This window comes from Tamandua tetradactyla, chromosome 2 (assembly GCF_023851605.1).
Source record: "Tamandua tetradactyla isolate mTamTet1 chromosome 2, mTamTet1.pri, whole genome shotgun sequence".
Classification (NCBI taxonomy): domain Eukaryota; kingdom Metazoa; phylum Chordata; class Mammalia; order Pilosa; family Myrmecophagidae; genus Tamandua; species Tamandua tetradactyla.
The window spans coordinates 62,875,017-62,897,627 of NC_135328.1; the positions used below are offsets into that span (position 1 = coordinate 62,875,017).

At 38.3% G+C, this 22,611-nt stretch overlaps 1 protein-coding gene across 5 annotated transcripts in view; it reads left to right on the forward strand.

Moving 5' to 3' along the window:
- Window positions 1–1,780: 1,780 nt before the first annotated feature.
- Window positions 1,781–22,611, forward strand: part of APTX (aprataxin) — a 36,225-nt gene continuing 15,394 nt past the window's right edge. For 2 of the 5 annotated variants that reach the window (XM_077147958.1, XM_077147962.1), the window contains exon 1: window positions 1,781–1,851. The gene's annotated coding sequence lies outside the window, so the exon portion shown is untranslated. Of the gene's footprint in view, window positions 1,852–20,653; window positions 20,801–22,611 lie in introns of those variants that run through there. The other 3 variants (XM_077147963.1, XM_077147966.1, XM_077147959.1) reach the window with 3 other exon arrangements.

The window sequence follows — 22,611 nt, forward strand, 5'->3', positions numbered from 1 at the left end:
TAGCGTTAGATTGATTGGGGAAAGTAAAGCGTTTTGGGGAAAATGACGGTTATAGGGAGTTTTGAAAAGGGAGAAGAGCATTCCTAGGAAAGGATAAAACAGAAAAGGTTGAGAGGTGTGGGAAAGTATGATGTTTTTAGGAAATTGTAAGTAATTGAATACAGCCAGAGCTAAGGCTGCCGGAGTGGCTGGAGGTGAGGAGTCAGGTCGTTGGGAAATATCTCCATGCTTTGATATATCTTGCCAAGCTAAGAATTTTGAACTTCACTCGGAAGCATGACCCTGCCCTTCAGCCTTATTGCCCTCATTGATTTAAACGGGATACCTTTCAACCAAGCTGTCTGTAGTTTCTCAAATGCAGTTTTTCAAGTCCGCGTGATTTTGCTTTGCCTGTTAAACACTTAAATTTTCCAGTGTTACATATAACTTATGAAGTGTAACCCACACTTAATTTAAAGCCTAATATTGCCAGACGGTAATTGCTACGGCGTGCAATATAACGATTTTCTAAGTCATGGTATCTGCCCTCAAGGAGCTCACCACGTAGTGAGGGAACCAGAGACATAATATATTAAGAATATTTGGGGTACCAGAAAAGACAGTGTTCTATTAATCCATTCTTGGAAAAAAAAATATTTTGGTGCCGATTTGGGGAACTGTTTACCATACAATTAGGTTTGCCAAGCAGAAACCAGCAGATGTGAAGGCATGCATGGACATGAACAATAAATAAGCCATAACTAAATATATTGTTCTTGTGTTACATAAGAGTTTTAGTCCTGGAGTTCCTACTTTACTGTAATTTAAGTTATGCATTTATGATGTTAATATTGATTAAGCAAATGAAGTAAACATCAGTATGGTATATATCAAATGACTTCAACCAAGAGTTTCCACAATGACTACTACTATGTTTAGTGTTTCTGCTTCAGAAACCCACAAGTTTGAGAACTGCAAATGTGATACAAACATGAAGATAACTACTTGGCGCAGTGAAACGTGATGTTGAAGATAGTTTTAAAATGTGCAAGCTCATATAGTAAGTGAATAAATAATGGGCATAAAAGTTGGTTAATGAAAAATATATTGCTTGTGTATGCATAGACTACTTCTGAAGATACACAGTAACTTGTATGGTTGCCTATGGGGAGAGCTGTGGAGAAAGGGACTGGGGGGAGGGGACAGATGAGAGAGGCATTTCACAATGTATCTTTTTTTAAGCTTTTGAATTTTTAACCCACAAGAATGTAGTACTTACTAAAAACTCAGCTTAAAAAAGTATAAAATTCTTCCCTCTCAATTCAAGCTTTGAGCTAGTAACTTGTAACCCCAACAGCAAAGTTAGGTCATAGTTGCCTTAAAAGCCACCCTTACATATGTTCGTTTGACAGTTTTTCCTTGATAGAACCTATCTCGAAAAATACATTCTGGCGAATAATCTGGCACCTTAATAGTAGAAGTTTTGACACTTTTTTTTTCTTTAGAAGTTAATGCTTTTAAGAAGCATTTTTATTTACATAAAATACCCAAAACAGCGATAAGTTTATGTGATTTTTTTGTAGAAATGGGATCATATATAGCATAGTGTTTGTACCTTGCCCTTTTTGCTAAATTTGCTGCTATGTTACCATGCATATCATGATAAATATCTACCTTCCTATTTTCGATGATTTCATAGTATGTAGTATGCAGGACCATAATTCATTTAACTGTTCCCCTGTTGATGAATAATTTTATTTTTACAACATTTTACAAGCGGTGCTACAGAGGAGAGTTCTCAAGTAGATCTTTGGGTACTCATGTATCTATTTCTGTAGGAGGAACACTTAGAATTGAAACTTCTGGGTCAAAGTGAGTACAGATTCAAAATCGTAATAACTTTCCATATAAGTTCTATCAGTCTGTACTGCCCCCAGCAGTGTGAGTGGGCCTTGCCAACATGGAGGGTTCTTTTATTATTATTTTTAATCTTTGCCAGCTTTAGAGATAAAAATGATACCTTATTGTTTTTTTATTAATTAAAAAAAGATTAACTAACACAACATTTAGAAATCATTCCATTCTACATATGCAATCAGTAATTCTTAATATATCACATAGATGTATGATCATCATTTCTTAGTACATTTGCATCAATTTAGAAAAAGAAATAGTAAGACAACAGAAAAAGAAATAAAATGATAATATAGAGAAAAAAATAAAAATAAAAAATACAAAAAGTGTATATAAAAAAACACACAAACAAAAAAAACTATAGCTCAGATGCAGCTTCATTCAGTGTTTTAACATAATTACATTACAATTAGGTAGTATTGTGCTGTCCATTTTTGAGTTTTTGTATCTAGTCCTGTTGCACAGTCTGTATCCCTTCAGCTCCAATTACCCATTATCTTACCCTGTTTCTAACTCGTGCTGGTCTCTGTTACCAATGACATATTCCAAGTTTATTCTCGAATGTCGGTTCACATCAGTGGGACCATACAGTATTTGTCTTTTGGTTTTTGGCTAGTCTCACTCAGCATAATGTTCTCTAGGTCCATCCATGTTATTACATGATTCATAAGTTTATTCTGTCTTAAAGCTGCATAATATTCCATCGTATGTATATACCACAGTTTGTTTAGCCACTTGTCTGTTGATGGACATTTTGGCTGTTTCCATCTCTTTGCAATTGTAAATAATGCTGCTATAAACATTGGTGTGCAAATGTCCGTTTGTGTCTTTGCCCTTAAGTCCTCTGAGTAGATACCTAGCAATGGTATTGCTGGGTCGTATGGCAATTCTATATTCAGCTTGTTGAGGAATCACCAAACTGCCTTCCACAGCGGTTGCACCATTTGACATTCCCACCAACAGTGAATAAGTGTGCCTCTTTCTCCGCATCCTCTCCAGCACTTGTCATTTTTTGTTTTGTTGATAATGGCTATTCTGGTGGGTGTGAGATGATATCTCATTGTGGTTTTGATTTGCATTTCTCTAATGGCCAGGGACATTGAGCATCTCTTCATGTGCCTTTTGGCCATTTGTATTTCCTCTTCTGAGAGGTGTCTGTTCAAGTCTTTTTCCCATTTTGTAATTGGGTTGGCTGTCTTTTTGTTGTTGAGTTGAACAATCTCTTTATAAATTCTGGATACTAGACCTTTATCTGATATGTCATTTCCAAATATTGATTCCCATTGTGTAGGCTGTCTTTCTACTTTCTTGATGAAGTTCTTTGATGGACAAAAGTGTTTAATTTTGAGGAGCTCCCATTTATTTATTTCTTTCTTCAGTGCTCTTGCTTTAGGTTTAAGGTCCATAAAACTGCCTCCAATTGTAAGTTTCATAAGATATCTCCCTACATTTTCCTCTAACTGTTTTATGGTCTTAGACCTAATGTTTAGATCTTTGATCCATTTTGAGTTAACTTTTGTATAGGGTGTGAGATAGGGGTCCTCTTTCATTCTTTTGCATATGGATATCCAGTTCTCTAGGCACCATTTATTGAAGAGACTGTTCTGTTCCAGGTGAATTGCCTTGACTGCCTTATCAAAGATAAAATGTCCATAGATGAGAGGGTCTATATCTGAGCACTCTATTCGATTCCATTGGTCGATATATCTATCTTTATGCCAATACCATGCTGTTTTGACCACTGTGGCTTCATAATATGCCTTAAAGTCTGGCAGCTTGAGACCTCCAGCTTCGTTTTTTTTCCTCAAGATACTTTTAGCAATTCGGGGCACCCTGCCCTTCCAGATAAATTTGCTTATTGGTTTTTCTATTTCTGAAAAATAAGTTTTTGGGATTTTGATTGGTATTGCATTGAATCTGTAAATCAGTTTAGGTAGGATTGACATCTTAACTATATTTAGTCTTCCAATCCATGAACACGGTATGCCCTTCCATCTATTTAGGTCTTCTGTGATTTCTTTTAACCATTTTTTGTAGTTTTCTTTGTATAGGTCTTTTGTCTCTTTAGTTAAATTTATTCCTAAGTACTTTATTCTTTTAGTTGCAATTGTAAATGGCATTCGTTTCTTGATATCCCCCTCAGCTTGTTCATTGCTAGTGTATAGAAACGCTACGGATTTTTGAATGTTGATCTTGTAACCTGCTACTTTGCTGTACTCATTTATTAGCTCTAGTAGTTTTGTTGTGGATTTTTCCGGGTTTTCGATGTATAGTATCATATCGCCTGCAAACAATGATAGTTTTACTTCTTCCTTTCCAATTTTGATGCCTTGTATTTCTTTTTCTTGTCTAATTGCTCTGGCTAGAACCTCCAACACGATGTTGAATAATAGTGGTGATAATGGACATCGTTGTCTTGTTCCTGATCTTAGGGGGGGAAAGTTTTCAATTTTTCCCCATTGAGGATGATATTAGCTGTGGGTTTTTCATATATTCCCTCTATCATTTTAAGGAAGTTCCCTTGTTACCTTATTGTTTTAACGTGTTTCTTTAATGTGTTTCTTTGGAGTGGTTAAGGATCTTTTAACTGTTTACTGATCGTTTCTTCTGTTGACCATTTTTCTATGGTGTGATGCCACAATTTTAATGATGCACTTTTATATTAGAGATATTAGATGTTAGTCTGTTATGTGTTGCTTTTAGTTTTCCAATGTATTCTTAGTTTTTTATTTATTATCCATATTTGTACCTTTTTTGGCCATATAAAGGTTTTAAATTTTTATTTATTTATTTATTTTACATGGGCAGGCACCAGGAAGCGAACCCAGGTCCTCTGCCATGGCAGGCACGCATTCTTGCCTGCTGAGCCACTGTGGCCCACCCAAGGTTTTAAATTTTTAGTTAGGTGAGTTTTAACTTTCACCTTTTTTGACTTCTCTTTTTTTTCTTCTTCTTTCCTTTCCCTTTCCCACCCCTCCCCTTCTTCATTTATTATGTTTATACCAATCCAACATTATTAATATATTCTCCCAGGTTTTCTAGTACTTTTCACATATAGTATAATTTTCTCTATGCTGTATGGGATATGTTTTGGCTTAAAATATGAGGATAGTTTGTGTTTATTTTTTAATTTTAGAATAAGTTTTAGCTTTACAGAAAAGTTGCAAGGATAGTACAGAGGTTTCTGTATATCCCACACCCAATTCCCTGCTTAACATCTTACATTAAGACAGTACAGTTGTCACAGCAAATGAACTAATACTGATAAAGTATTATCATCTAAACCCCATGCTTTATTTGGATTTCCTTGCTTCTAATGTCCTTTTTCTGTCCCAGGATTCCATCTAAGATACCGCATTACTTTTTGTTATGTCTCCTCAGATTCCTCTAAGATTGTGACAATTTTGCAGACTTTCCTTATTTTTGTTGACTTTGACAGTTTTAAGGAATACTGATCAGGTATTTTATGGACTGTCCTTCAATTTGAGTTTGTTTGATATGCTTCTCGTGGGTAGACTGAAACTTAGGAGAAAATCCAGAATGGTAAAGTGCCATTTTTGTCATACCATGTCAACGGTTCATGTTATCAACGTGACATCACTGTTGCTGCTGACCTGGATCATGTGGTTGAGGTAATGTTTGTCAGGTTTCCCCACTAAAGTTATTCTTCCCCCCTCATTTCCATACTGAACCCTTCAGAAGGAAATCAGTATGCACAGTTCATATTTGCGTGATGGAGAGTTATGCCCTACCTCCTTGAATGAGGGGTGTATCAACATGACTTATTTGGAATTCTTCTGCATCGGGGGAATAGCTCTTCCCCCATTTATTTATTCAATCTTGTATGTAAGTATGGACTCATGAATATTTATTTTGTACTTGTGTTATAATCTAATACTAGGTTTTTTTTTTTTTTTCCAAAAATTTCCTGTGTTGGCCATTGGGAAGTCTTTGAAGGCTTGTTTCCCTTTGACATACCCCCATAGTTTTCTTTTTGAGCACTTCCTTAGTTCCTGGTACTACCAGATGCTCCAGGCTCATTTTGTATATTCCCTGTTCCCACCTCAAATCATCCATTTCTTCAAGAAGCCCTTGTTCCTTTTATTTGGGCACCCCCATCTTACCCACCCCTCCTCAGTTTTTATTTGTAATAAATATATTTCCATCTTTGAATTATTAAATTGATACATGCTGGTTTTAACAATTAAAAAAAGTAGTCTCTAAAGTAAAAACGACAGATTCCCACCTCCTCCCTGATGTAATCTCACTCCTGGATATAATTACTATTGACAGCTTGGTATGTAGCATTCCAAGCTTTTATACTTTGCTTATAAAATCTATGCATGTACACATATATAGACTTTTTATTACATTTTAAAACAAAAGTGGCATCATAGTATGTACATTTCTGTGTAATTTTTTTTAACCTAACTTCATATTATATTCATTTCTGCAGGACTGTACATTAAGATGTACTTCATTCTTTTCAATAGCTGAACAGTATTTTCTAGTATGATTGCACCATACGTTAGTTAACCATTTCCTTATTGATAGAAATGCTGATTGTTTCCAAGATTTTTGCTAATATAAGCTGTATTAGGTTTCTCCGGAGAAACAGAACCAACAGTATGTGCATATGTGTGCGTGCGTGTGTGTGTGTGTGTAATAAGATTTATTATAAAGAATTGGCTCATGCAACCTTGAGGGCTGGGAGTCTGAATTCTGTAGGGCCATCTGCAGGTTGAAAACTCTCAGAAATGTGACTATTAAAGTCATTAGTCTGAATTCCTCAGGGAAGCTGGCTTCACGGAAATCCCAGCAAGAGCCAATGTTCAAGGAAAGGCAGAAATTCTTCTTCAAAACCCAGAGACACTCAATACTTAATTTTTTAAAATGCAGTTTTATTGAGATATATTCATGTACCATACAAACCATCCTAAGTATACAATCACCAAGTACTTATATTTTTTCTATTCACAAAGAAAAAACTTTAGTCCATCTTTTTAAATTAATTTTTTAATATTTAAAAAATATAATCACAAACAAATACAAATATTCTTAACATGTGATCATTCCATTCTACATTTATAATCAGTAATTCATAATATCATCACATAGTTGTATATTCATCATCATGATTATTTCTTAGAACATTTACATAAATTCAGAAAAAGAAATAAAAAGAAAACAGGAAAAAACTCATACATACCATACCCTTTATCCCTCCCTTTCATTGATCACTAGTATTTCAGTCTATTTTAACATTTGTTCCCCCTATTATTTATTTTTATTCCATATGTTTTACTCATCTGTTGATAAGGTAGATAAAAGGAGCATCAGACACAAGGTTTTCACAATCACACAGTCACATTGCAAAAGTTGTATCATTATACAATCATCTTAAGAAATGTGGCTACTGGAACACAGCTCTACATTTTCTGGCAGTTCCCTCCAACCTCTCCATTACATCTTGACTAACAAGGTAATATCTACTTAATGCGTAAGAATAACCTCCAGGATAACCTCTCAACTCTGTTTGGAATCTCTCAGCCACTGACACTTTATTTTGTCTCATTTTGCTCTTCCCCCTTTTGGTCAGAAGGTTTTCTCAATCCCTTGATGCTGAGTCCCAGCTCATTCTAGGATTTCTGTTCCATGTTGTCAGGAAGGTCCACACCCCTGGAAGTCATGTCCCACATAGTGAGGGGGAGGGCGGTGAGTTTTCTTGTTGTGTTGGCTGGGCGAGAGAGGCCACATCTGAGCCACAAAAGAAGTTTTCTTGGGGGTAACTCTTAGGCCTAATTTTAAGAAGGCTTAATGTATCCTTTGTGGGGTTAAGTTTCATATGAACAAACCCCAGGATTGGGGGCTCAGCCTATTGCTTTGGTTATCCCCACTGCTTGTGAGAATATCAAGAATTCTTCACTTGGGGAAGTTGAATTTTCCCACTTTCTTACCATTCTCTTTTTTATTCACTGTTCAGATCACTCTGGGATTTATCGGGGCATCAGTCTGAACAAACCTACAAAATCTTATGCAATCATTGAGTGCTTAGATTTTTTCTGTTCATAAAGAAAAAGCTTTAGTCCATCTTTTAATCTTTTTTTTTTAATTCCTGACATTACAAAACTAAACTGAAATGTATTAATATTCCAGGCTTATGTTTCCATGACAAACAGAAAAGAAATCATGAGCCAAAAACAAAAGAAAACAGGAGGAAGCTTATAAAACTAAATATGGATCTCAGCATTAACAGGTGAACAGAGAATGAAATTAAAACACTTTGATTTAAAAAATCAAGAGTGGATGATGAGGGCAGGCCACGGTGGCTCAGCAGGTAAGAATGCTTGCCTGCCATGCCCAAGGACCCGGGTTCGATTCCCAGTGCCTGCCCATGTAAAAAAAAAAAAAAAAAAAGCTTTAAGAGTGGATGATGAAGTGTGTAGAAACGGAAAATTTATAAACTATTTAAAACCTGGAATGCTGACTGTTCAGAAACTACACAGTTGAATCATGGGTGGTGGTGAATAGCAGAAAGGGATTATGGAAGACTGCATTGTTCTAGCTGTTCCCCATCCCACACTGTCTCAGAGGAGAGCCTGACATTAATTAGATATTGAGCCAGGCTAATGCTGGCAACAGACCCAGTGATGGTTACCTGCCTATCAGTAGCTCTTTCCACTGGGTTTGCAATTTTGATTTTGGTACCTTGACCCATGTTATGCAGCCCATCAAATCATTTGGAATGTTGAGTTCATGAGAAATAGTCTGAGCAGATGCATCCAGACCTGCCCTGAATCTGGTCTTGCCATGCATCACAGGAAATGAGACTGTTGTAGTGCCAGCTGGTGTAGCTTGGTCAAATCTGGGTGTGGAATGGCATATTGTCTTTGAATGGTATAGGCCTCTAGATGTAGTCAAAGTTATAGACACAAATCCCATCTTAAGAATACTTTCACAGTATAAAGTAGGTCAACGCTTAACTAATCTAGCCTAGCACACAATAACCTACCCAGATCTTGACACATGAAATTAACCACCACACAAACTATGCTATTGTAGACTTCCCTGCATGTGTATCTTTAAGTTTGAGTTTTCTTAAATTTCTTTTGGAATAGACTTGTAGAGGTAAGCATGACAGGTCAAAGTGTGTGCGTATTTTAATCTTTAAAAAATACTCCTTTGCTTTCTTAGAAAGCTATGCAATTTACAGTCCTACCAACATAATTTAAAAGTGCATGGGCAGGCCACAGTGGCTCAGCAGGCAGAGTTCTTGCCTGCCATGCCAGAGACCCGGGTTCAATTCCTGGTGCCTGCCCATGCAAAAAAAAAAAAAAAAAGCATCCTTCTACGTTGCTACCTATCATAGCCTGCCAACCCACAACCAGGACCATTCCAGGCAATTCTAAAGAACACCTAGGGCAATATATAATTCTAAAGAACACCTAGGGCAATATATAAGTACATGGAACCTTTACCTAGGGCAAGGGTTCCATGCACTAGAGTAACTTTGCAGAAACCTACAACCTCCAGATGGGTCCCTGGACCAGATAAGTCCTGAAACCTAGAGGGCCTAGCCTCTCCAGAGCATCAGATAGTTCATCTCCCTATGCTATGTTGTTGACAGACCCTTCCAACAGGAAAAAGTTAGACTGGCCATAGCCTAAACACCCCTAAAGAGAGGGATAGATCAGAGTTGATGGTGGAGTTTATACAGAGAAGATAGGATTTGTGCTGGTTTGAAATGATGTATGTACCCTAGAAAAGCCATGTTTTAATCCTAATCCCATTTTGTGAAGGCAGCCATTTCCTCAAATTCCTATTCAGCATTGTATGTTTGAAACTGTAATTAGGTCATCTCCCTGGATATGTGATTTAATCGAGAGTGGTTGTTAAATTGGATTAGGTAGAGGCGTGTCTCCACCCATATGGATGGGTCTTGATAAGTTTCTGGAGTAATACAAAAGAGGAAACATTTTGGAGAATGAAAGAGATTTGGAGAGAGCAGAGAATGCTGCAGCATCACAAAGCAGAGAGTCAATGAGCCAGCGACCTTTGGAGATGAAGAAGGAAAGCACTTCCTGGGAAGCTTCATGAAACCGGAAGCCAGGAGAGAAAGCTAGCAGATGATACCATGTTCACCATGTGCCCTTCCAGCTGACAGAGAAGCCCTGACTGTGTTTGCCATGTGCCTTCTCACTTGAGAGAGAAACCCTGAACTTCATCAGCCTTCTTGAACCAAGGTATCTTTCCCTGGATACCTTAGATTGGACATTTCTATAAACTTGTATTAATTGGGACATTTTCTTGGCCTTAGACCTGTAAACTAGCAACTTATTAAATTCCCCCTTTTTAAAGCCATTCTTTTTCTGGTATATTGCATTCTGGCAGCTAACAAACTAGAACAAGTTTTAACAAATGAATATGATTGCTGAATCATCAAATTGATATTTCTTTTAGTCTCCAGTATCACAGAGCAGCTAGATATAAAAACCTAAAATTGTGGAATTGTAACCCATGCCAAACTCTGAAATATATTCTACAACTAATTGTGGTGCTGTGCTTTGAAATTTATTGCTTTCTTATATATATGTTATTTTTCACACAAAAAAAATGAAGTCAATTGTGATGATAAAAAAATTTTATTCCTTCTAGCCTCCTATATTATGTAGCAGCTAAAAGGAAAAATCTGAGAGGATAGTATGGTAGCCCATGACAAACTCTGTGATCTGTCCTGTAACTACTGTTAAAGAGTGCTTTGACAACTATTGCTTTTTTCTTTCTTTGCTTTGTATATATATTATACAATAAAAAAAGTTTTTTAAAAAAGACGTAAATCAGAAAAAAAAGTGCATGCTTCTCACATCCTCAACAATACTATTAATCTGTTGAGTAAAGTGCTATTAGGCTGAACCCTCAATCTTGGGGTTTGCCCCTGTGAAACTTATCCCTGCAAAGGACAGGCCAAGCCTACTTAAAATTAGGCCCAAGAGTTACCCCCAGAAAACCTCTTTTGTTGCTCAGATGTGGCCTCTAAGCCAACATAGCAAGCGAACTCATTGCCCTCTCCCTCTCTACGTGGGACATGATTCCCAGGGGTGTAAACCTCCCTGGCAACGTGGGAAAGAAATCCTATGATGAACTGGGACTCAGCATCCAGGGATTGAGAAAACCTCAACCAAAAAAGGGGAAGAGAGAAGTGAGATAAAGTGTCAATGACTGCAATTTCAAACAGAGTTGAGAGGTTATCCTGGAGGTTATTCTTATCCATTATATAGATATTTCCTTTTTAGTTTATGGTGTATTAGAGTGGCTAGAAGGAAGTACCTGAATCTCTAGAGCTGTGTTCCAGTGGCCATGTTTCTTGAAGATGATTGTATAATGATAGAGTTTTTGCAGTGTGACTGTGTGATTGTGAAAACCTGTGTCTGATGCTCCTTTTATCTGTGGTATGGACAGCAGAGTAAAAACTATGGATAAGAAATAAATAATGGGGGAACAAAAGTTAAATTGAGTAGATTGAAATACTAGTGGTCAAAGAGAGGGAGGAGTAAGGGGTATGGCATATGTTCTAGTTTGCTAGCTGCTGGAATGCAACACACCAGAGACAGATTGGCTTTCATTAAAAGGGGATTTATTTAGTTAACGTATAGTTCTTCAGAGGAAAGGCAGCTAACTTTCAACTGAGGTTCTTTCTTACGTGGGAAGGCACAGGGTAATCTCTGCTGGCCTTCTCTCCAGGGTGATTCCTTTCTGCATCTTCCAAGGCCTGGACTGAGCTGTGAGTGCCAAGATGAGGTATGCTGAGCTGCTTTGGTTGTGCTACGTTGAACTCTCATTTAAGCACCAGCCAATTAAATCAAACATCATTCATTGCAGCAGGCACGCCTCCTAGCTGACTGCAGATGTAATCAGTAACAGATGAGGTTCACATGCCATTGGCTCATATCCACAGCAATAGAACTAGGCACCTTCACCTGGCCAAGTTGACATCTGAATCTACCACAGCATGTATGAATTTTTTCTTTTTTATTTCTCTTGCTGGAGAGATGCAAATGCTCAAAAAAATCATCATGGTGATGATACATAGCTATGTGATGATATTATGAGCCATTGAGTGTAATCATGTCAAGAATGTATGTCAAGAACATTTGATCGTTTGTTCGTTGTTTACAATAAAAAATATTTTTTAAAATTGCATTTCCTTCACTATTAGTGAAATTTAACAATCTTGTATATATTTAAGGGATACTTGCATTCTCTCTTTTCTGAATTACTTTCCTGTTTATAAGTTTTACTTTTTTTTTCTATTAGGGTGTTCAAAACTTTGTTCCTCATGTGTGGTAGTTTTTTGTTTGTTTTTTTTTTTTTTACATGGGCAGGCACCGGAAATCGAACCCGGGTCCTCGGGCTTGGCAGGCAAGCATTCTTACCTGCTGAGCCACCGTGGCCCGCCCTGTGGTAGTTTTGTTTTGTTTTGTTTTTAACACTTGAGATGTTCACTGTTACATGTGTTGCAAATATTTTCTTCATGTCTGGTAACTTGACTTTGAAGTTGTTTTTTTTTTTAAATTTATTTATTAATTAAAAAATTCAGAAACCAAATAAAACATCAACATATATAATCAGTAATTCACAATATCATCACTTAGTTGCATATTCATCATTTCTTAGAACATTTGCATTAATTCAGAAAAAGAAATAAAAAGACAATAAGAAAAGAAATAAAATGAACACAGGAAAGAAAAAAAAAAGATTATACCTACCATACCCCTTACCCCTCGCTTTCATTGATCACTAGCATTTCAAACTAAATTTACTTTAGCATTTGTTCCCCCTATTATTTATTTTTATTCCATATGTTCTACTCCTTTGTTGACAAGGTAGATAAAAGGAGCATCAGACACAAGGTTTTCACAATCACACAGTAACACTGTGACAGCTAGATCATTATTCAATCATCCTCAAGAAACATGGTTACTGGAGCACAGCTCTACATTTTCAGGCATTTCCCTCCAGCCTCTCCATTACATCTTGAATAACAAGATGATCTCTACTGGATGCATAAGAATAACCTCCAGGATAACCTCTCGACTCTGTTTGGAATCTCTCAGCCATTGACACTTTGTCTCATTTCACTCTTCCCCCTTTTGGTCGAGAAGGTTTTCTCAATCCCTTGATGCTAAATCTCAGCTCATTCTAGGGTTTTTCTCAATCCCTTGATGCTGAGTCTCAGCTCATTCCAGGATCTCTGTCCCATATTGCCAGGAAGATCCACACTCCTGGGAATCATGTCCCACATAGAGAGAGGGAGGGTGGTGAGACTGCTTGTTGTGTTGGCTGGAGAGAGAGGCCACATCTGAGCAACAAAAGAGGCTCTCTTGGGGATGACTCTTAGGCCTAAATTTTAAGTAAACTTAACCTATCCTTTGTGGGGTTAATTTTCATATGAACAAACCCCAAGCCTGGGGGCTCAGCCTATAGCTTTGGTTGTCCACACTGCTTGTGAGAATATCAAGAATTCAACTTGGGGAAGTTGAATTTCTCCCCATTCTCACCATTCCCCGAAGGGGGCTTTGCAAATACTTTTCCATTCACTGATCAAATCACTCTGGGATTCATTGGGGCATCACTCTGGGATTCATTGGGGCATCACTCTGGACAAACCAACAAAATCTCATTTCCTACCTGAGATTCCAAGTACTTATGGTGTTCAATCAAACTATCTACATAAGTTATATTAGGAAATACTCTAGTCAAAATATAAATTTTGTAACAAACATTTTTTGCTTTAGTCTCACACATAAGGTGAAATTTTAAAATACTAATTACCATCTATTTTCAGCACCCTGCAATAATGACATTCCTTTGTTCTTCCTCATGCAAAAACATTTTTAAAATTTGTGCATTGTACATTTCACTATTATTATACACTCTATGCATTCCTAGATTATACTATCTCAATCTTTAACATTTATCTTTCTTTTTGATTTCATTTATGCCCCCAGCCCTCCTCCCTCTATCATTCTCACATGCAGCTTCATTCAGTGTTTTAACATAATTGTATTACAGTTAGGTAGTATTGTGCTGTCCATTTCTGATTTTTTGGATCCAGTCCTGTTGCAGTCTGTATCCCTTCAGCTCCAATTACCCAATATCTTACCCTATTTCTATCTCCTGATAGTCTCTATTACCAACGAAATATTCCAAGTTTATTCACTAATGTCAGTTCATATCAGTGAGACCATACAGTATTTGTCCTTTAGTTTTTGGCTAGTCTCACTCAGCATAATGTTCTCAAGTTCCATCCATGTTGTTACATACTTCATAAGTTTATTCTGTCTTAAAGCTGCATAATATTCCATCGTATTAATATACCACAGTTTGTTTAGCCACTCGTCTGTTGATGGACATTTTGGCTGTTTCCATCTCTTTGCAATTGTAAATAATACTGCTATAAACATTGGTGTGCAAATGTCCATTTGTGTCTTTGCCCTTATGTCCTCTGAGTAGATACCTAGCAATGGTATTGCTGGGTCATATGGCAATTCTATATTCAGCTTGTTGAGGAATCACCAAACTGCCTTCCACAGCGGTTGCACCATTTGACATTCCCACCAACAGTGAATAAGTGTGCCTCTTTCTCCACATCCTCTCCAGCACTTGTCATTTTCTATTTTGTTGATAATGGCTATTCTGGTGGGTGTGAGATGATCTCTCATTGTGGTTTTGATTTGCATTTCTCTAATGGCCAGGGACACTGAGCATCTCTTCATGTGCCTTTTGGCCATTTGTATTTTCTCTTCTGAGAAGTGTCTGTTCAAATCTTTTTCCCATTTTGTAATTGGGTTGGCTGTCTTTTTGTTGTTGAGTTGAACAATCTCTTTATAAATTCTGGATACTAGACCTTTATCTGATATGTCGTTTCCAAATATTGTCTCCCATTGTGTAGGCTGTCTTTCTACTTTCTTGATGAAGTTCTTTGATGCACAAAAGTGTTTAATTTTGAGGAGCTCCCATGTATTTATTTCCTTCTTCAGTATTCTTGCTTTAGGTTTAAGGTCCATAAAACCGCCTCCAGTTGTAAGATTCATAAGATATCTCCCAACATTTTCCTCTAACTGTTTTATGTTCTTAGACCTAATGTTTAGATCTTTGATCCATTTTGAGTTAACTTTTGTATAGGGTGTGAGACATGGGTCTTCTTTCATTCTTTTGCATATGGATATCCAGTTCTCTAGGCACCATTTATTGAAGAGACTGTTCTGTCCCAGGTGAGTTGGCTTGACTGCCTTATCAAAGATCAAATGTCCATGGATGAGAGGGTCTGTATCTGAGCACTCTATTCGATTCCATTGGTTAATATATCTATCTTTATGCCAGTACCATGCTGTTTTGACCACTGTGGCTTTGAAGTTGTTGTTTTTTAAAATTTATTCTAATAGAAATGGAGGTGGGGGGGAAGAGTAGCACATTTCATTTAGTCTCTCAAAGTTAAAAGTTAACGTTTTCCCCATTGGAATGATAAAATATTCCCTTTAAAGCTCCAGGTTGGTAGATTGCTGCAAGAGACCATATATTCCACAGTTTACATTATGATTATTTTAATTCTTCACTTTGCTATAGAATATGTTCTAATTTAAGTTTGACACTACATCTGAATTTCCTTCTCTGCACATAAATTGTGATGTAGATATGATTGTTTTGCCACCATATTATTATTTTTTCAGAAAAGAAATTGATGAAAGGAACCGCTTATAGAAGTAGTTGCAATTTTTTGTAAACAATTTCTATGATGTCTCATGAACCCATGATATGACATCAAAATCTACTCTGCAAGATATATATATATCCTCTTTTCTTGCACTGGGCAGCAACTTATAAACTGCAACATCCTCAACAAAACAAAAGAAAAATTCCACTGATGTAATGACCGCTATGAGAGGTCTTCTCTAATCTTCTGAATGATTTATAACTCTTCTTGTATTTTTCACCCTATGGACACACTTTTATCATAGAATTTATGTAAAGATACATAAAAAAGGTATAAATTAAAAGTTTGGAGGATGAAGAAATAAAAACACAGGGAGAGACAAAATGGAGCTTGGAATGAGCTAAAAATGTGCATAGAAATGACCTTCAATTAAAAAAAGCAAAGAAAAAAACAATAATAAAAAACACCCAAACAAACAAAAGAAATGACCTTCATATATGGGCAACTGGGCCATGAATTTGTCTCTAAGCTAAAGCCTCATTGTATTCACAATTCATGGTGTCTGTAAGAAAAAACAAACCTGTTACTCTGGAGAAGTGAAACTATTCCTGGAATTGGGATCTGATTGGAATGTCTCCCAGGGGTGTTAATAAAGAGAACATTGTGTGATATGAAGAGCAGTGTCCTTGACAGCATTCCTAATGGGGTGACCAGTTCACAGGGATGCCTCTTAACAGCCCGATGGCTGCACACCAAAAGGCAATCCAATGAGTTAAAGCCAAGCTTCAGAGGTGGAGGACTGTTTTGGTGATCATGACTTAATAGCATTTATTTTTTTATGTAATGAGGGTCACATTTCATTCTTTTTCCAGGTGAGTATCCCCTTATTGCAGTAACATTTATTCTTTTTTTTTTTTTGAAGGGGGAGTAGTGCATGGGCCAGGAATTGAACCTGGGTCTCTCACATGGCAGACAAGAATTCTACCACTGAACTATACTTGTACCACCTCCTTAATAACATTTTATATCCAGCCAGTACTTAGCACAGTAATTGTCGTATAGCAGGTGCTCAGAAGTGTTTGTTGAGTGAATGTCAAACCCTGATTACCAAGATCTGATATCCTGCACCCCAACTTTGCACTCCTTTTGTAGCTATCAGGCAATATGAAGGAATTAAAGTGTTGGGTTAAACTGCCATTTCAACATTTTTATGTTCAATTTATTATGTTTTATCCAAATATGGGTGGGAAGTCAGGAGGTGAGGGATATGTGTGTGTATGTGTTCACATTTTTCTGGGTGTGGTAGTGGTGGTGTTGGGTGTGGTAGTGGTGGTAGTTAGTCAAGAAAGTGTGGTAGGAGAGGTTGGTTGGCAAGTGATCTTGAGAGCACTGCTGGCTTAGATCTTAACTCTCACTTGCAAGCTGTTCCTCAGAGCAGAGGCAGAACTGGTAATGGTGTCAAGTTGGGTAATGGGGTCAACTTGGCCAAGTGATGATGCCCAGTTGTCCGGTCAGGCAAGCACTTCCCTGGCCTTTGCTGCAAGGATATTTCATGGCTGGTTGTTAAACTGGAAGGCTAGTGTATTAAATCATCAGTCAGTTGACTGCATCTGTGGCTGATTACATTTGTGATCAATTATGGCACAAGTAAGGATTGTCTCCCACAACATGACAATCCAATCAGTTGAAGGCTTTTAAGGAAGAAGAGAGACCCTTTCACTGCTTTTTCAGCCAGAGAGCCTCTCCTGTGGAGGTTGTCCAGACCCTTCATCAGAGCTGCCAGCTTCATAGCCTGTCCTACAGATTTTAGATTGCCATGGTTGCATGAGACACCTTTATAAATCTCATATTTACAGATATATCCTGCTGGTTCTGTTTCTCTAGAGAACCCTAATACAGTGGGCCTTTGTTATTGGTCTCTGAGCTAAGCATCAGCGAGGCCCAGACACAGGTCACAGTGGTACCAACAGTAAAAGGAATTCAGTGCTGCACTAGCAGCCCTTAGATGGGCCTTTCCTGACCCTGCTACCAACCTCTCCCCCCAAAACTTTTTTTTTCTCAAAAGAGGTGTTCCAGCTATTCTCTCCCCTACAACTGTGTACTTTTCCTTCTTAGGACTTATTACCAATTGTAAATCTGTGCATGTGAAAGTAATGACTGTCTTCCCCACTAGACTGTGCCACAAGGGCAGGGAGTGTGTCTGTTTTGCTTACCTGTGCATCCAGAACATAATAGAATCTCAATAAATATTTGTCAAATAGAGGAACATTGAAATACAGATTCTAGCATTTGTCTTGCCCATATCAGTAATTTACCTTGACATGTTAATAAATTATACTTTGATGTGTACCTGAGTCTCATGTGAGTTAGATAGGTAAATCAGTCTCAAAGGGCCTGACCACCCTAAGCCTAATATTAGGAAGTCTCCATGAGCAAGTCTTTGGACTAGACCACTGCAGCCTTCTCAGGCTCCAACTGCACTTCCTTTATACCAGGACTCTCAAAATCAAAGGCATTCAGGGAGTCAGATTATATAAATAAATGGATGGGAACAGTGGCAAGTTGAAGAGCACATGGTAGCCACTCTCAGTCCCAGCTGTTTGTTGCCAGAAGTTGCTAGATTTACTGATTTTTTTCAAGAGACCAGGAATCCTGATTTTCTTGTGAGATCTAATTTTTAATTGTTGGAATAAAAAATAAAACTCCCTGAGCAGGCCAACAGAACACATTTTGAAGGGCACAGTTTCAAGCCTTTTCCTTCCATCAGTGAACCTCAAATTTGAGGGGGCATCGGGATAATCTGGAAGGCTTTCAAAAAATATTTTTGACAAATCTTCACACACATACAATTCATACATGGTGTAAATCAGTGGCTCACAATATCATCGCATAGTTGTGTATTCATTACCATGATCATTTTAGAACATTTACATCACTCCATAAAAAGAAACAAAAAAGAAAAAACTCATACATCCCATACCCCTTACCCCTCCCTCTCACTGACCACTAGTATTTCTATCTACTCAATTTAGCTTACCCCTTATCCCCTCTATTATTTATTTCTTTATTTTATCCATGTTTACTCCTCTGTCCATACCCTGGATAAAAGAGCATCAGATACAAAGTTTCCACAATCACACAGTCTCACTGTAACAGTTATATCTTTATACAATCACCTTCAAGGATCAAAGCTACTGGAACACACTCAACAATTTCAGGTACTTCCCTCTAGCCACTCCAAATACACTGTAAACTAAAAAGGGATATCTATATAATGCATAAGAATAACCTCCAGGATAACCTCCAGACTCTGAAATCTTTCAGTCACTGAAACATTATTTTGTCTCATTTTTCTCTTCCCCTTTTTGATCAAGAAAGGTTTCTCAATCCCATGATGCTGGATCCCAGCTCATCCTGGGAGTCTTGTCTCACATTGCCAGGGAGATTGACACCCCTGGGAGTCATGTCCCATGTGGAGAGGAGGGCAATGAGTTCACCTGCCAAACTGGCTTTTAGAGATAGGCCACATCTGAACAACAGAAGAGGTTCTCTGGTGGTGATTTGTAGGCCTACCGTTAAGTAGGCTTAGTCTATCTTTATAGGAATGTTTCATGGGGTTGAACCCCAAGATTGAGGGCTCGACCTATTGGTTCTGGAGGCCTTTTTAGAAACAGATTGTTGGGCCTCACCCCGAGTTTCTCAATCAGTAGGCCTGGGGTAGAGCTCCCAAATTTGCATTTTTAACAAGTTTCCAGGTGATGCTGATGCTACTTGTCTTGGAACTACATTTTGAGGGCTACTGCCATAGATAATATCTCAGAATACTCTCTACTCATTTTTATATATGTTTGTGATAAATCATTTTGCTTCTGGAGTGGTATCTATGAATCTCTTAAGTGTCATCACCCATATATTGTACCATGACCCTCCTTTCTTGGCCACCACTGCACTTTAGACAGTGGGCTTGATCTAACTGAAGCCATCGGTCTGGGACCTGGGAGGTGACCCAGTGTGGGAACTCTGCCTGATTTTTCACATCTTATTGTGAATAATACAATTAGAACGATCCCATCCCGGTTTTGAATGTAAGATACACAAAAGGCAGGGCAGGTAGAAGCAGAGACAAAGAGAAGCTTAATTCTAAGGGAAAAACAAAACTGGCTAGGTCACCAGAGTTGTTGCTTTTTATCTCAAGCACTTGTGAACCCACCATTAGGCCTGACTCGGTAGCTGAGATGCATCCGTGCCTCCCCACTTCCTTAGGCGACCTTAGTTTAAGCTTGCATTTCCTCTAACAAGAGCAAGTTCCTCTTTTTGTTTCCTGTAAGATCCTCCCACCTTCTGTCTTGATGACTCAGTTGTTTTCGCTATACTGTTGAGTTTTTGCTTCTATATGGAAGGAAACAAATTCCATCTCGACAAAGAAGCCTCTTATGGCTCAGTTTTTATCTAAGATGTTTGAGAAAAAATTAAAACAGCATGCCTTCATCCCTGAAATAGGGATTTCTCTACCTGACAAAATGCCTTGGAACAATTGCAAAACCTGACTCTGAGGGAACGACCTGGAACTGCTGTAAAAATCTGTAAACATCTCATCCTAGTATTCTGTTTCTCTACTCCCTGATTGCTCTTCCGTCAGTTCATTACTGAAGATAGCACTAAACAAACGAACAAAAAAAAAACCTCTAGCAGGTTTCCCTGACTCTCTTTCTTCCTTTCCTTTATTCCCAACAAAGGGAGAAAGTATACTATGGCTAAGAAAGGGAGAGAAGCAATTTCACAGCAGGTACCAACAGCAGAAAAGAGAGCCTCAATGATAGCGTCACCTCACAGGAGTGCAAAGAAGCTGCACGGCCGCCTGGAAACGTGGAACCTGCACTGGCCGCCTGAGGTCTCTTCCAGTTTAGACTGAGGGTGGTGACAGGAGAGCGACCCCCGAGCACAGAGGTGCCGCGAGAACTCCGTCTTCTAGGGACAGTTGCCAGGTTACCCACGTGAACCCCGGTCGACTGCTGGACGGGTTGGGGAGGACATTTCCCAGCCCGGGCTTGGGCGAGACTTTCTCAGCCAATCCTCAAAAGGCTCTGGTGACGCCACAGGTTGCGATTGCAGTCTCGTGACGTCATCCTGCAGCGCCGGAAGCTGTGCGGCCAGATGGACTGCTGTGAACGTGTCCATCTCTGCCATCTCGAGGTAAGGCGGTGATCGGCCTACCTCTTCTGTTGAAACCTGCAGGATTGGGCCTCAGGCTGGGGCCGCTCTGCCCCCGAGTAATGTTCCTTGAATAACGCTCTCACGGCTTCTTTCTCGGCAAGCGTTGCCCCATCCTCTGGCTCTCCGGAGAGCTCTTGTGCTCCGTTTCAGCGGGGCGGTCACGTTGGTCTCCGCCCTTTGTTCATATGTGCTCCGGATACCTGCACATAGCTTAGTCGCAAAAAGGTTAGTTAGAGAGTGAGTCCTTTCCTACCTAAGGAGGTGGTTCAGCTTGTTAGGAAGTGTTGTCCGCCAGAAACTCCCTGAAAGGAACTTGTTTTGATACCTTGAGGGCCTTCAAAGGAGACAGTGCACATCGTAAATAAGTGTTCTCAACAGGCATTACAGGAAGCTCAGAAGAAGCAAGTCTTTCTCCAGTGATAGAGATTTCAAAAGAGCAGCGATATAGTTTCCATTTGGGATTAATGTGGTCTAGGTTTAGAACCTTCTTGAAGTTTGCCTTATATTTGGAGTCCTATAGAATACTTTGGGAATATATTTGAATTGTGATTGGTCATAAGGGCAGATCATTGGGGTTTGTGTCCTCCCACCTTAGTTTGCAACGTCTGTGCTGTCTGATGGTCTTTTTCACAGGACCTTAACTTCTGCTTTCATCCAACCTTAACTATTAATAAGAATTATAATGGTTTTAAATGCTTTTTGCCAGACACTAAGCTTTACATACTTTTTCATTTTAATTAGCCCTTGTGATAACCCTGTGGTTTAGAGCAGTTACTGTCCTTTTACAACTGAGGAAGTAAAGTCTTAAGAGCAGTTAAATAACTTGCCTCAATTCACACAGTGAGTGGGTGGTGGAGCTAAGATTTGAATCCAGGCAATCCGACTTCATAGGCCTTGATGTTAACCATTGGTGTATGTTGTTTTGTCTTCAGTTGTGCATTAAGCTCCAAGCATTTCACTCTGTTGTTACTTTAACTGGATTGGGGAGAAAATTGAGGTCATCATATTTTTCTTTTGTAACAGAAATTAAGAATTAACAAATGATTACTATTACCGAATCATTACGTGCATGTTTGTTTATCTGTATTGTGGAATAGGTAGCCATTAATACCTGAGATTACTGAAACTCAACTAGTCTCACCTTTATTTACAGTTACTATTATAATGGTTATTCTAGCCTAATATTGGCCCTGTGTGTACTTACTATTTTATAATATTAACAACTCCATCCCTCACTTGTTTGGATTCATAAAAACCCTGAACTCCTTAGACTCCAGGAAATAGATTTTTTGGGTGGATAGGTCATTTACTCTCCTGTGTCACACTTACCATTAAACTCTTTCTCTCTTTGAAACCCTAGTGTCATAAATTGGCTGTTGTGCACATTGGGTAGAGAATCCACTGCTTTTGATTGGTATCACTTTCAAATTCCCGCTTCTCCCTTCCCTTCTTACAAAGTCATCTGTTTTTGTAGCCATCGTTACATTACTGTTAGTCTTCAAGAATGAGTGAACTCTTTTTTATTATTTTTTATCATAACAATCATTTTTTTAATGAAAAATAACATACATACACAAAAGCAATAACTTTCAAAGTGTATCACAACAATTAATTGTAGAACGGATTTCAGATTTTGGTATGGGTTCCAATTCCACAATTTTAGGTTTTTACTTCTAGCTGCTCTAAGATACTGGAGACGAAAAGAAATATCAATATAACAATTCAGAAATCATACTCATTTCTTAAACTCTACCTTCTCTGTATAATTCCACCATCACCTTTGATCTTTC